Source organism: Epinephelus fuscoguttatus, linkage group LG7 (genome assembly GCF_011397635.1).
Source record: "Epinephelus fuscoguttatus linkage group LG7, E.fuscoguttatus.final_Chr_v1".
Classification (NCBI taxonomy): Eukaryota; Metazoa; Chordata; class Actinopteri; order Perciformes; family Serranidae; genus Epinephelus; species Epinephelus fuscoguttatus.
In genome coordinates, this window is record NC_064758.1 from 28464687 (window position 1) to 28480463 (window position 15777).

General features: G+C 40.5%; 1 protein-coding gene across 5 annotated transcripts in view; it reads right to left on the minus strand.

Moving 5' to 3' along the window:
* LOC125891102 (WAS/WASL-interacting protein family member 1) overlaps positions 1–15304 on the minus strand; it is a 52297-nt gene extending 36993 nt beyond the window's left edge. For 2 of the 5 annotated variants that reach the window (XM_049580079.1, XM_049580077.1), the window contains exons 1-2: positions 14669–14919; positions 13232–13595 (exon numbers count right to left, since the gene is read on the minus strand). The gene's annotated coding sequence lies outside the window, so the exon portion shown is untranslated. Of the gene's footprint in view, positions 1–7897; positions 7997–13231; positions 13596–14668; positions 14920–15178 lie in introns of those variants that run through there. The other 3 variants (XM_049580078.1, XM_049580076.1, XM_049580075.1) reach the window with 3 other exon arrangements.
* Positions 15305–15777: the final 473 nt, after the last annotated feature.

Genomic DNA, 15777 nt, shown 5'->3' on the forward strand with positions numbered 1-15777 from the left:
TGGAGACTGCAGGCTCCTCTCTAAGTGAGTCATGCTGCCTTTCTTTACACTTCTTGTCCAAGGCCACCTACCTTACACCTCCACTCCAGCACAGCTACTGCCGAGTTACTACGCCTGCTCATCTATTACACTACTCACAACCTCTGACACTGTAGAAAAGTCAGGCATGACTCATGTGATGCAGCTGCTGCACTGAAAAATTACATGTGGTGTTTGAAGCTGAAAGCCATAACTTAATCATATTAGTTAGAATATCATTATTTTATGTTATTTGACTGGTTGAGTGATGTTAAATGTCATGAATGGCATATTTTCTGTGCTTGGACTGACTCTCAGTGTGGTGCTATTCAGTCTCATTGCTCTGGGTAGTTCATTACAGCTCATTATTTCTAAATGACAATGCAGCTGAGAAGCGAGCCACCAAGCAGGGTAGGGACACATTTTTTTTGCCATTGTTGAACTCAACAGTAGAGCCTTTAAGTGTTTTCAATGGGTGATTTAACTAAACTGCAGGTTTTAACATAATGTGTGCTCCACACATAAAAAACAAGAAGCCACAATAGAAAACACAAGCTGAATAAAATACAAAATCATGACGGTTAGCTAATGTACAAGCTAACTAGCATATAGCTGTTCGCAGGTATTATCTTACATTAAAGGAGCTGTATGTGACATTAAGAGTAATAATATAGCAGCAAACCACTACTGGCTATGTAAAGATATAGTTGAGTAATGGTGTCCTGAGCAGAGAACGAAATCATGCGTCCTCTGTGTGTGTTGTAATCCGAGCATCTTGGTTAGTTATCGTGGTAGGTTAGAGCATGTCAATGCAAGTAATAAAGCTCTGCATAATAATCTATAAATAACAACCCCCTTCAAATGTTTCCCATTTTTAGTGTAAAGAAATACAAGTACAATCTGAAAATATTAATTAATTGACAAAATAAACGATAAATGAACAGCTCGTGATATCATAAGAAAAATATGTGCAAATTCGGCAAGTTTTGCCAGTTCATTAGCAACAGGGCGTCACCCATATTGTTTTAAGATAGAAGTCTGATACAGATTATTTTGTACTTAAGTTGCTGGTTGACAATATTTTGCACAATGTTCAGTATCTTTAAATATGACCACAGTGAGTATTCATGTTTATTTCAGAGGAATGAATTCTGGTCAGGGTGGAAAAGCCTCTGAGGCATTTTACTCTCTGTTTAAATTGCTCCTGGAACGTGGCACCTCTTAACCTGCATCAGTATCAGATGTGCAAAGTCATCTAATGGGCCGCATTGGACCCTTTGGAGGGCCAGTTCTGGCCCCCAGGCCATATGTTTGACACCCCTGATCTTTGATCTATTTACTAACAACCATCCTCTCGTTCTCCTCAAGAGGCAACCACCAGGGCTACAAAATAAGGCCAACACGAAGTGCCAAAAACTGCAGGTGCTCTAATGGCCAATTGGCTGTTTCCAGAAGTGAGTTATTCCCCTTAGATCCCTATGTTAAAATGCCAAATATGGTCACTTCTGGTTCCAAAAAACTAAGATAGGGATGGCCAAACTCGAGACTTCACAACATGAGTCCACAAACCAATGGGTGACGTCATGGTGGCCATGTTCATTACTTTTAAACAGTCTATGATCCCCCCCCCCAATTAACACTGTTAGCTCTGTTAGCACTGTTTCACTATTAGCACCTAGCTAGCCGCCAGCTCAGCCACCTCCATGTTGAGAACTGTGTGCAGGCAATCCTAGCTGTGACTCTGAATCATAGATATGTACTTTCTGAATGTTGCATACATTTACAGCAACTTTACAATCCCTAGCTAGAGCTCAATGTATAAATATATATATATATATTGCACATGCACATAAAGCTATATACTGCAACTACTGACTGTTTTCATTATTTATTAATCTGACAATAATTTTATTAATAAAACATGTCAGAAAGTTGACATCTTAAAACATCTTGTTTTTCATAACTTACTGTCCAAAACCCAAAATATTCAGTTTACTACTATGTTAAAAAAAAAAAAAAGCATCAAATCCTTACATTTGAGAAGCTTTTTGCACAAAAAATTACTAAAACAATCTTTTGATTATCAAAATAGTCACTTATCAATTTTCAGTTGATCGCCTAATTGTGGTCCTTATCTGACAACACATAAAGTGGCATGAGACCACTTAACAGAGTCCTTCAATAATGTTATATCTGCATATAGTTCTTTGGTAGTCAGTTAAGCATGTGGTTATATTAGTAATGTGTGATTTCTCAACAGTATTTTGAGTCCAATGAGGAAAACACAAATGGGACAAAAATCACATCACATTAATATTTCACAGGCACTGCTGCTCAGTATGGGAGAAGCAAATCATATCAGCAGTGACTTCATTCGGTGTTTGACCTGCTGGCCTTGCATATTTGATGCCAGTGAGATGTGTGTGTGCGGCAGTGTGAATCGGGTTAATATAGTGCAGGGGCTCTGCTAATTGGGTTAGTGCACGGTTTGGTTAATTGGGTTAGCAGAGATTCCATGACAGCTACCACGCTGGCCCAGCTTGCTATCGATCCGATGGGTGAGTGAAGGGGACAAACACAGCAGGTGCTTTCGTTAAACAAGTGCAAGCACATGCAAACACAATGAGCTGGACACACACACACATAAACGAGTCAGATTACACTGAAACTCATTGCGCTGACTCAATTCTGACAAACGGGGGGTTGAGGCATACAGGTCCCATCAAATAAAAGAGAAAAAGTGCTGAAAATGATGACGTGTATTTACGAATATGGTAACAAATGGCTAAATAAATATGGATTTGTGTGTGTGTGTGTTTTCATGAAAGAGAAGGAAAGTGTGTGAGGGAGAAAAAGAAAGAGACCACTTGGGACCTCAGCTCTCTTTCATGTGGAGGTGAATACATAAATAATAAAATTAAATCATCAAAAACAGCCCAAAATAGTCCCAGCCCTTCTCTCACTGATACACACACACACACACACACACACACACACACGCACACAAAGTATGATACGTTCCATTTTTCAAAGTTATATTAGTTGGTAACACACTTCAAATTTAATAATCTATGTAGTAACATGTCAAAATATGACAAAAATATATTTTTTGCAGCAGTTACAAAAGAATTAAAACGACCTAGGTACAGAGATAACAGTCATAAATATGTCATTTTACATTAAAAAGTAAAAGAATAATGTGGTTGTGCATCTTCAGGCTTTGATGTGCTGCTTGCTTCCATAGCTACCTATTATCTGATGGTAGCTAGGTGCAATCTGCAAGGTGTCGGGGGAGTGAAGCACTAAATAAAGATATTTTCAAGGTTTTCAGGCACCGAGAAATCTCAACCCCAGTTGTGTCACTTCACTTCCTCGCTTAACACAATCTGCTGCCTCCTAAAATAGCTCAGTGTTTCTCTGAAGCCAGGCTCTTGACTTAACACCAAGATAGACAGATAGGGTACAGGCTGCAAAAAAAGACTACGTCAATGCAAAAAACCACAACATCCACGCTGCGACGAGCACACAAACCCACTGCAAGATCTGGAGATTCGTTTCGTGTGATCCGGCTGCGTGCTATGTGATAGGTACACGCATAGTTTAGGCTGCTTAGGTTTCGATATGGCGGGGGGGCTCACACACCTGTGATAGTGTGCTGAAACATTTGGCCCTGCAGCAAAAGTTTATGACCTTTATTTTGCTTCTGAAAACCTGAGAGATATAACTGGCCTCACAGAGCGTGTCCTCGTGTGAAGAGATACTTCCTAATCCTGAAAGTTGTTGCTAAAAACCATGATCTAAATGGATTAGCCCCCCCTTTTGCTTATGTTTTGAGTTAGCTGTGAACTATTCCTTAAAGCCGAAGGCAGCCTCCCGAGTGGAGTTCAGCTGATGTGATCTCTCTTTCTACAAGCCACTCTTATTAAGCAGCACCACTAAAAGCCCGAGGATTCTCTTACTAAACCAATCAATATAGGATCTGCCTTGCCACGGTCCCTGGAGTCCTCGACTCCACCCTTCATTCCTCCTCTGGCTTTCATTGTCCCTACAGTCTCACTCATTCATACTCGGCATGGGGGGTATGTGTGTGTGTCTGCGTGCATTTTTGTGATCCTGCACACCCGAGAAAGATCTGATACCAAATGCAGCGCTATCTCAAACCTCAGGAGGTGAAACAGGTGAAAATGGTCCTCTGAGGCAGAACTGAGGAGCAAACCGCCTGTTAATGAATAAATAACACACCAGTCAGCATGAATGCCCCGCTGTCCTCGTGCTCTTTGAGTGCAGAGGCTGATGTTCCATCGCTAACACCTGTGTGACTGTTGGAGGAATCAATAAACAGCTACTGTTGCAAAGGTGAACTCGCCCACCAGCGCACGCCGTGCTGACACCGGCTGTCTGCATCTCAGACAGGAAGAGACATTTATGGCAGAGTGACACACATCATGTTCCCGTTAGCACCATAACTGTGCTCCCAGTTAGAGGAAAACATACAGATATATGCATACAGTTAATATGCTAATGCAGACAGATGGATGAGGAAGGTGTGGATGAGGAAGGTGTGGAGACTCACATACATGCACAAACACAGCTAGACATACTGATAAACTCTTAAATGGCTTAATACAATAAGATAGATTCGTTCATAACAAACAGACCACAATTGCATTAGAACATTTAATGAAAGGGTTTAGGTTTCGTTTCAACACGGGGGAGAGTATGAAACGCAGGGTTTGGGGTCCTGGTCCTGCCCCAAGAAATGTTGAGTGTCAAACATCTAATTTCTTAAATTCTGGGGATTTTTATGCATCAATTTATGGTGGGAATGGATTTAAATTTGTCAAAATAAAAGTGCTAGTCACGTTTTTTTAGGCAGGGCAAATGGGGCACATGTTCTAAATACTGACGGGTACGTATCTCTGTGTCACCCCCGAAATCTACCACTATGATTCATTGCATAAGCATAAATTATCAGTCACATTTTGTATGCTTATTCCCCTATCACAGTTATGTGACAATAAGAAGAAAGTAGGGCTGGGTGATAAATCAGATTGTATTTTCAATTATGATTTTGGCTTACAATGATTATGAAAACGAGATAATCGAGATAAAAAGATTATTGTGATGCTCCCGTCTTGTCTTGTGTTTTAAATTCCCGTGCACCCCTTGCCTGTACAGCAGGTTGCTTTCAATCCTCCCAGGTGTCTACAGGTATCAGAGGCTAAAATTTAATGCTCTTTGAGACATTTTCCAGATAATTTTAAACCAAATATAAGACAGATTTTTGGACAAATCATTGCAGGTAAGTATAAATATGTGTGGTCCCCTGCAGAGGGAGGTTTATGTAGGAATATGGATAATTTAAGCTACATTTTGCCAACAGGTGTGCAAGTATAAAGTAAAAAGACAGTATTACATCCAGTGATATGTTTAACGATTTGTGACATTAGAAATGTGGAGTGTCACGCAGAAGAGCTTGGCTCATTTAAAAAAAAAAAAAAAAGAAATTAAAAGATCGATAAATAAAATTAAATCAAATGTTTGTACCAATTAAGATCACGCAAATTCAAATTTAACACTATTTAATGACTTTGCTTTATGCATACTATTTATAAAACTGAATTTTAAGACTTTTTAAGGAACTGCAGACACCCTGCTGAAAGCCAGAACTCATTCTCAGCCAGCCTGTGGCACATTTCGTTCACCTTGAGCCAAGATGACGGTAAATGAGTAATCATGTGAAATAATAATAATTTCAGTGCTGACCAAAATAATTGAGATCAGATTTTTGCCATAATCAAGCAGCCACAGTAGAAAGCTCCACTTTTGTATTATTTCGTGCTGATATGTTTGTTCACAAGAGGGTTTTCATACTGCAATCTAGCTGCACATGATGGCATCATTCAATTATCTCGGTGTGCTGATGCAATAGGCCCATTACTAACTGCAGCTGTGTGTGCTAGTTGATAGGAGCAGTTTTAGGTGCATTGTATGACTACGTACTCTGGTTTGTTGCCACTCTGTGTATTTAGATGGAATCTGATATTAAATTTGCTCTGTGTTATGTAACTCTCTCCCCTTTCCTTAAAGCAAGAGCAGGCAATATTTTTTATGTTTAAGTATGCCGAACTAACAGCACAAAACACAGAGCAGAAAAGTGCATCCCATCCCTGCTAATGAGACTCAGATGATTCGCTCTGTTTGCGCAGACTAAACTGTTGTTGGTATTAAACACGTCTCCGCCCACAATAAGTGACAAAGTTTAAGAATGAAAAACAAAACCGTCTCCTCCTTTTCCAGCACAGATGCAGAGGAGCCTGCTGCACAGTGGCTGTGAGGCTTTTTTAGTGAGGCGCTGAGTGGAGGAGTCCATCAGCCAACAGCACAAAACTGAGGTCACAGTGCTGTGCATTCACAGTGCCAGAAAAAAAAGGTCACTAGAAAGGTCAATACAAAGATTGATTTGACATTATTCAAAATTGTGTGGCAAAGTTGTGCTGGTCAGTATGTCTCCATCTTTATTGACTTTGACTTTCTGGACATGGGATTCTCACTGAGCATTTTGGCAGTCACAGCTACACTGAATTCATTTTCAAGAGTGATTTAGGGGCTCCAGTTTGTGCTTCTCATATATGCATTTGAGTCATAGGGCTAAGCGTCTGATTTTTTTTATTTAATAAAAGACTGGTGATCTTTAAAAACCCAGGAGGTCTTTACCAAGGGGTTATCTCCGGGTCTGAGTAGTGAAGCCAACATGGAAGTGCCTTTAACCTGCATTCTTTCTAAAGGTCAGCAGGGGCCGACTCCACTGGTTAGAAATGTGATCCCCAAGAAAGTGACACTACTTCTAACTTTATGTATAACCACAGTAAACATTTTCATAATGAGTTTATGGTCTTACTCACTTGTTTAAAGTCTTCTTCAATACAGCATGATGTTCCTGTTATAAAGTATGGTCCCATTTAGAGTAAAAGAGACGATAACGCAGGGTATGCTTTAGGGTGTGGCTACATTGTGATTGGCAAGTTGCTACCACGGCAGTGTCCTCGCTCCTCCACAGCTTCACTTTCATCTAAATATGGTCGCTAATGGCTACTAAAAAACAAGATAGTGACAACTAAATACAAAACTCTTGGTTTCAACTCTCTGTTCTGGCATATTCAGAATTATAGAAGACTTGTTTACGGAGCTGCAACTATATTTGTAATGTGTATGTAATATTCTGTAATGTTTTTCTTTTTGAGAAACACATACAAAATCTGTTATTTTTGTATGAAAATATGAAATATTGGAAAGAATTCTTTAATAATTTAGGTTTACAAGTCAGTTCGCATCGTACAAATTGAGCGAGAGTAATGATTATACATGAGAAGCACAAATTGGGGGGACCTAGACTTCAAAAAAGAAAGAGCACAGGTGACAATGATTGTGACAAATGATGAAAAGTCACACACACATTAAGGTCTTTATAAACCATCACCAGAAGGCTAATAAATGAAAGAGCAGTGGTAAGACTACATATACGCCGAGCGTTTAAGGAATAGTTCCTCAGTGGAGACTATAATTCTAAGCTCAAACCACACCTGGTGCTACGACCTTGAAAAGGTTTTCAGACTCTCTAAAACCAGCTGACACAAAATTTAAATGTTCTTGTGACTGCTGGAAGTATGGTCTTGAAACAAATGTGCACCCACATGTAGCGCAAATTTTAAGCGAATTTTCAGAAAATCGACAAAATAAAATGTGATTTTACGCACTTTTGTTGTGCAAATACTGGAGGGCTGGTTCATCGACATAAGGGGTGGGTGGTGCTAATTCTACAGTCATGCTACCACATAGTGTTTTGAAAATGTACACAAAGAGATGGATAGAAACGCACCTACTGCAGCATTGTTGTAAATTCCTAGTAAATGAAGCACCAACATCTGACACAAGCTTCAGGACAGGAGCCCGTTCTCTCCGTTCACGTGGTTGGCAGCTAAATGGGGAGCAGAGGATGGAGTGCATTATCTACATGTAATAATGGAGCTGCATTGTTCAGAACAAGCGCATTATTCCATGTTCTTGTATCATGATTGTATCACATTAGACATAATGGGGAGTTAACAGAATATCTATGCAAATCGCTGCTTTTTCTTTGCTGCTTTATTTATTGTGTTGTGTATAGTCGTGTTCAGGGACATTATGCTGTAATGCTGCCGAGGCATGAATCAATACTTATGAATTACAGTGCTCCTACGCTAATGGCAAGCTACTGCAATGCTGAACCCGGCCTGAAATGTATTTAGTGCACACTGAGCTGGCGGATACTAAACTACCCGTGCACTCAACAATTAATGAGGGGGATTCTGTATAATTGAAAAATCTGGACACGTGACAAAGTAGCGGGTGTGATCTTTGAGATACAGTGTACCGTAGTGTGAAAACGATGAAGGTCTAACTGGTCAATGTCCTTTTTTTTCATGTCTCTAAGAGGAGAGTAATTGAGAGTATCAATAGCGCCGCAGCATTACTTTTTTGATCTCTGGTTGCCATGGTGATCTCATTTTGTTTAAATGTGGTATTATGCTCAATGTCAACTGTGACAACACGGGAGAAAAAAGAAAACTGTTCAAAAACTGTTCTTTCCATTCATTTATTCCACTCATCATCCCTTTTCTTTCCTCCTTCAATGCCCATTTCCTTGTTTCCTCCCTTGGCCTCTGCAATGCCTCTTATTGCCCTATACACAGCATTAATAATTGAGAGCATTTTATGCAGACAGTGAGTTTTGGTGCCCTGAGCCCTTTGGTCATGGATCCATGGCACTAATGCTGGGTGGCAGGCCAGTTCGAGGCCCCGCACTCCAAGTCCAGGCGAGGGCACATCTGTCTGGCTGACTGGCCAATCTACGGCCCCCCGATCCCTGAGCTATTATGCACACAGCTGACATCCACACACATGTGCACATACACACTTTGAGGATTCACGGACCATTTGCTCTGCGATCTGTAGAGCTAGCATCACACTTTTGCACCTTTTAACAAGCGAAGACAATGACTGACATTTTCGAAACCCTAAATAACTGTGAGCCACTGTGCGCTCGTATAAACACTGTAATTCTCGCTCACAGACACGCCGTCATACACTCTCTGTATAATGTGTATTTATAATGTGTGTACTGTATGAGAAGGAGGGAACGAATGCGTGTGAGAGAGAATAAAGTGGGTAATATAAGTGTGTATTGAAAAGGAAGGTAGTTTCATTGGCCAGGAAGGCAGTTTAAAATTTCAGTTTCTGATTGTCTTAAAAGAAAGCCTGTGCCTACTAACAGGCATTTCAAGCTATGTTAAGGCTTCAAGAAGAATTTAAATCAAGCCACAGCGCATTAAAGGACAACTTTACATTCACCAGGTTTTGCTGGAACAATAGCAAGGTCATCGGCGCCATGAATTGTCTGATTATTTGCCTTCTCCACTTCATGGCTTTGAGAGCCATGAGCCAACTAGGACCTGAGAGTGCAGTACTATTCACAGTTTAATCAAACTCTCCTTCAGACAGAGCTATTCTACGTCACGTATGCTCTTCTCTACTCTTAGATACAGTATTGTACACTTGGGTGGGGTCAAAGTATTACGGCATACCAGGGTATTTAGAAATCCCGAAAGTGTGGTTTTCAAAACCGTCGAAAATACAAACACTCCTCTTTCTATTAAACTGATTCGGAGATGCTGTATTGAGGTGATGTAGTGTACTGCATGTGCCACCGGAGGTCCCACTCTTCTGGTGGAATGGGCGGATGAGCTGAGAAAGATGACGACTGAAGATGTTGTATACCTCTGCCCCTGTTTGGGATTATTTTAGATGTAGTCCCAGTGATAAAGGTGAGCCAGCCAACACAGACGAAACTGTGTGCATTATTAAGCCACATTATTTTATTCAACTGCCAGTCTGCTACCACCACCCACACCTCATCTCCACTCAGCCCACTGATGTGTCGGTATTCGCTGTGGCAACAAGTGTCATCGGGTCCTCCAGGAAGAATCTATGGAAGAAGGGCGCTTGTTTCCTTTCTATTAATTATTCTATTGCCTATCGGTATTTAAACACAGCAAGACTTGTCTAAGTAGGCTAATTGCATATTAGACACATAACATTGTAGGCTACACAATGACATCTATCCACCTGCAGTTTAGCTTTTTTTTGTTTGTTTTTTTTACACAATCATACACCACATAATCCACTGAAATATCAGGAAGGTTGAAGGTATGAAAAATAGATACCGTCCAAGTAAAGTATCATTCTGTTTCACACAAACTTCTATTCTCAATCTCTTACAGTATACAATCATTTCTCTAGCAGTACAGCCTCATGATATGCCTTGCTTTATCAACACAAATTCGCCCACTGTGTTTGTCCCTGTTTACTCACCCAAAACACCCAGAGAAGCGTCTGTACATTCGCTAGCTGGCAACATGCGCAGCCCACATGTACGTCTGTGTGACAACTCCGATTCTGAATGACCTAAAAATTGACAAAAAAAACCCCAGTTCTTTCTGTCTTTCTATTATTTCCCTTCAGTTTTGCTCCTTTTTTCTTTTTTTCTGTTTGTTTACAAAGTGGCATCTGTTCGCTTCCACTCGCATCTTTCCACTGATTTTTGTATGCAGTCACACTGCCTCGAAAATTTGCCTCAGCTCCAGTCTGACCATGTTCGGAGTACCATATGGGTGTGTGTAGTGGAATATGAATGTAGCTGTGCGTGTAAGAGAGAGTAGTGCTGTGTGTGGGACACTGTCATGGTGGGTATAGGCTATTTACACCCAGTGGTCACTTTATTAGGTACACCTGTACCCAGCATTGTCATTCGATACAACAGCTCTGCTATAAATTCCAACTTAATTAAGTGTATAACGTTCCATTTTTGTTGCCATTGTTGTAAATAAGTAAATTCAATTATATGAAGTCATAATTAATAAGTGGTGTTGTACTGGATGAATTTTTTGTCCTCCCTATTAACATAAATGACACCTCCCAATATATTGCAGTCCAGTATAATGCCACCACTAACTGCCGCCTCAGTTGTGGAACTTAAATTTAATCAACACCTCCATGACAGTGTAAAAAACCCCTGAATATTGTGGGTAAAATAAAAATAGACTTTATGGCTGAATAGCTGCATTAGATTGTACAGGTGTGCCTAATAAAGTGGCAAGACTGTATGCATGATTGCGGGTGTATAAATGTGTGTGGGAAAGTATGTGTGTGAGAGCAGGTGTGATTTATGACCTAAACAGCCACTCATAAATATAACTCTTTAGGCACACATTTGCATGTGTGTGTTTATGAGAGAGACAATATATGTTTCATACGTGTATGCATAGGAGACGAGAGGGAGGCAGACAGAGCAAAGAAGCCGCGGTGCAGGTGTGCGAGTGAACCCAAGAGAGTGTGTTTATTTCTATGAGATAAAGGTGGGAAGGGATGATGGGATGGAAGGTGGATGAGAGGGGAGGGAGGGGGAAGGGAGGAGGAAGGAGCGCTCCAGTCCTGTCGCCTTGGGTGCATCAGCAGCAGGAATTGTTCTCTGCCCTGTGGGGGCCATCTGACTGTTCTGTCACCCTCCACAGAAGGCTGACTCTGCCTTAAAGTGCTCGGCCCCGCGCCTGCAGTTCGACATGCTTGATGTTTAATACATACACAGGGAGAATATTGAGAACGCCTCGGGAGAAATGCAGTACACAGGCTGTAAGGGAGAGAGTTTTTTTGTCAGTTTGTAGAACAACCAAGAATAGAGGAGCTCCTGTACAAAGTGTGCGTGGGCAGGCTGTGAACATAATTGCCCAGAATTCGAACCAGAGCTGGAGCTCCATCGCAAATTTGAAATATACAAGATCCAAGAGTTAAGCACCTCTCAACGAAATGCACTTGTAGTGAGTAGGGGGGACAGCTTCACACTGGTGATTGTGTAATGCGCTGACTTATCTGTGCCAGAAAACATACATCACGTTCATGCGCGATGTTTCGGTCCAAATAACAGTCATGAACTTAAGCTGAAATGCTTTCCCCTGTGTGCCCCTGTACTCCTGCAATCAGCGCCAGTGTGGTGTAATTCAGGGCATCACTCCTCAATAAGGCAGGAGAACGGGCCTCAGGGGTGACCCTCCTGCTTAAGTCAACACAATGAGTGTAATGAGGTGAAATACACACACAAACACACACACACACACACACACACACACACACACACACACAGGCACACTCACCCGCACACACACCCACAACACACTGGAGATGGGAACCCTTGCTGCATAGTAAGTGGATTTCATTCATCTACATGCACTGAGCCTGCTGGAGAAGTTCTACTCACACCCACACCCACACATTCAGCAGCACCAGGAGCGCCTCACACCAAAGATTATTACAGGTGAGGAAATCATTACAGACTAATTTAGATGTATTGTTGTGGCGAGGATTGAACTGCTTTCTATATCGCTTAGCAATCACATCATTCTCACCTAATTCAAGGCAATTGTGCATCTTTAGAAGCTGAACTTGTATTTTGCCAATACTCATCCTCAATGTCACCTATCAATGGTGACAATGAGACATAAAATGATATTAAAAGCCTGTTTCTGACATGTGTGTGTCTCCTTTTGTGCACCTTACAGTCTCTGAGTTCATCAGTTCTGAGTCCATAATTAATCAGCCCTGCTGTGTAAGTAGGACTGGTGCCTTTCTCTTATCATCACGTACGGCAACCCACGCCCTCCGGGCCATCAGCGGATTAATGATGAGTGCCTGTGATAGGAGAGCCCCTCACAAAGGCTTTATTAATTAGCCTTGCACCGACACAGTGGCCACAGTGTGCAACACATGTTCACTCTAATCAAAACTTTAAAGGGAACACGATCGACCCCCCCCAATCACCCACTGAAATGCACTGCATGATATTAAACCTTGATGCGTGCATGCATTAAGTTACGGGTGTGTGCAGAGGGGAAAGTGCACCATTTCCAAATTAGCAAGGCAACTTTCACACATCGCTGACCAACCGGTTATGCTGCACTTTACTAAGAAGCCTATGAATGATTGATCAGACAGGTGGGATCAAGGAGGGAATAATTCAGAGGCAATAAAGAGGGACAGGCACGCTGAGCGGTCCAAAACTGTCCACATGTCACCAAAGTGGAACCAGAATGAGAGAGATGGAGATTGGGTGTGTTGTACTCACTCGCCCACCGGTGCGTTAGAGGAGCATCCTGGTCTCCCGAGGCCAGCTCTTCAGATGAGTTCTCCTGGGACAGCGCGCCTTGATCCTCACTATCATTCTTTGCAAAGCTCCAGCCTCCTCACAGCCTCCCCTGACTCTGCTCCTTTGACATCACATGCAAAAACAGCTGCATGCCAAGTGAGATTCGCCTTTAGATTGTTGTTTGAGGGTTACAGTCGTCCGTCTCTCAGTATGTAGAGCAGAAGTGACAGCAGCGGATTCCTATTTGAGGGGATGCTGACGCGCAACCGGAGGGGCTCGCCTCCTGCCTTTCTCATCTGGCTCCATCAGCTCTCGGTAAGGCAGCACCATGTGACTGAAACCACTGTCAACACACACAGAATGACAACACTGGCTTCCGGTAAGAGCTTTCGAAATAAAACATTCATTTACAATCTAAAAACAAGTAATTCATATTTGGATAAACGTTACATTTAAAAAGTAAGAGAAAAAATAAATTAATTAATTAATAAATATAAATATAAATAAGCCTTAATATAAGCAAGTGGAAAGAGAAGCACATCCCCCCAAAAATAGTTGACTGGTTGACTGTTGTTTCAACTAGTAGACTAAAACTAAAATTAACTAACTAAAATTTAGCAGTTTGGCAAGGCGCTATGATCTGTATAGCACATTTTATACACAAGGGGAAATCTTAACAGAGCAAGGAAATACAAACCGTAACACAAAGAAAGAGTACAGAGGGGAAAAAAATATATAAAAGGTAAAAATAATTTAAAAATAAAAAAAAATCTCCAAAAAAAAAAAAATCACAATTAAAAATAGCAAAAGTGCAGAAAATGGGCGCAAAGATAATATATATATAATTTAAAAAACAATTTAAATTTGAGTTTAAAAATAAGGTTGCAGTCATTACAGGTTGGAGTAATGTTAAGCAGTTTTAAAAAAAAATGTTTTTAGCTTTGACTAAAAGTGGTCAGAAACAATTGTGGTTTGAAAAAATTAAATTACATATGCAACTGAGAAAAGCTTAGGCAATATTTTATGTTGCTTGCTAACTGTATTTGCTTGTTTTTCCAGCTTTCAGCAAGGGTCTAAAGCTAATATGGATGAAATTTGTATTATATAATAAATAAGAATGTCTTCTAAAATGTACATTCCCTAAAATATTATTATATCTGTACAAATCTCGTAAAATAATGAAAACATTTTTAATGCTAATAACTGTTTAAGCTAGCTAGTCCGTAACTGCTAACGCATGCTAGCTTACTTGTAAGCTAACGTTATACGCTCGTGCAGCATGACACAGGAGGTTGAAGTCGGTTAAAGTTACATTAGCTTAGCTAAAGCTACACGCCCACGTAGCATGAAACAGGGAGTTGAGATAACATTAGCTTAAAGTCTGACGTTTAGCGACCGAACAAGAACCAGACATACTTGATATCTTAACTTTTTGTAGATCATATATGAGCAGCTGAGACCTAAATTCAACATTTCAAGAGAGAAAATGATTCCAAAGGTATGCCTGTATTGTTCTGTTTCAGCTAGCGTTAGCATTAACGTTAGCAACATGTTAGCAACAATAACTGACGTCTTTATTTGAGTCTTTGTGCCCTCTAGTGGTAAATTACTGCTTTACACATGGCGTTTTTAAATCCATATTTGTGCAGAATAACAGCTTCATTTTTCCAAACGACCCGTTTCCACATATCAGTTCATTGAACCAGAGAATATGCTAGTATAATATTTGCTACTTTCAGGCCCATTTTAATTAACGCTACTCTACAAGGGAGCGTGCGACCATTGCATCATAGGCCTACTTATAACCAAGCTACATATATATCTATATATATATATATATAGATATCTATATATATAGATATATATATATGTAACTGTTTCTTCATATCAAATTGTATATATTATAAAAAGCCAACTGAGAATCACCTGCCATGATTTGTGATCCATCCTGGAACAAACCCTTGGTAAGCTTCTTGCTCTGATATCCCTTTTTTCTCTCCCTTTTCTTATGTATCCAACTTGTGCATCTTATCATGGACTGTATATAAGCTAGATAGCGTTTATGTCAAGCTATTCATTTGATTAAGTGCATTTATAAACATAATTTTCACAGTTGTACAACAGCTAATACCCATAGTGAGGGAGCGTCCAACTATTATTCTTTTATTTTGAAAGAAACCCTTCGTATTTCCTGTTTTTTTCCATCTAGTGTCTGACTTGACGCACCTGTGAAGGCACCCATTCAATTAAAACCGACCTCACAGGCAAGTGCCTCCAAGTGGCCAGCGTTAGAATAGCATCAGCTGTTGGAGAGTGATTCTGGGGACCAGTATTTCTTCACCAAAGCATAATCCCATTATAAATTATTGACATGCTCCTCATAATAGCCTCTGTATTTATTCTTCATCGAGTCTGGAACTTTCTTTGTGGCAAAATAGTGAAGAAAAATCAGATGAGACTCTGCCTCCAAGGGCACATGCATAATCTTAAACTTTTATGAGCATGGGCCTAAATAAAGAAAGCAT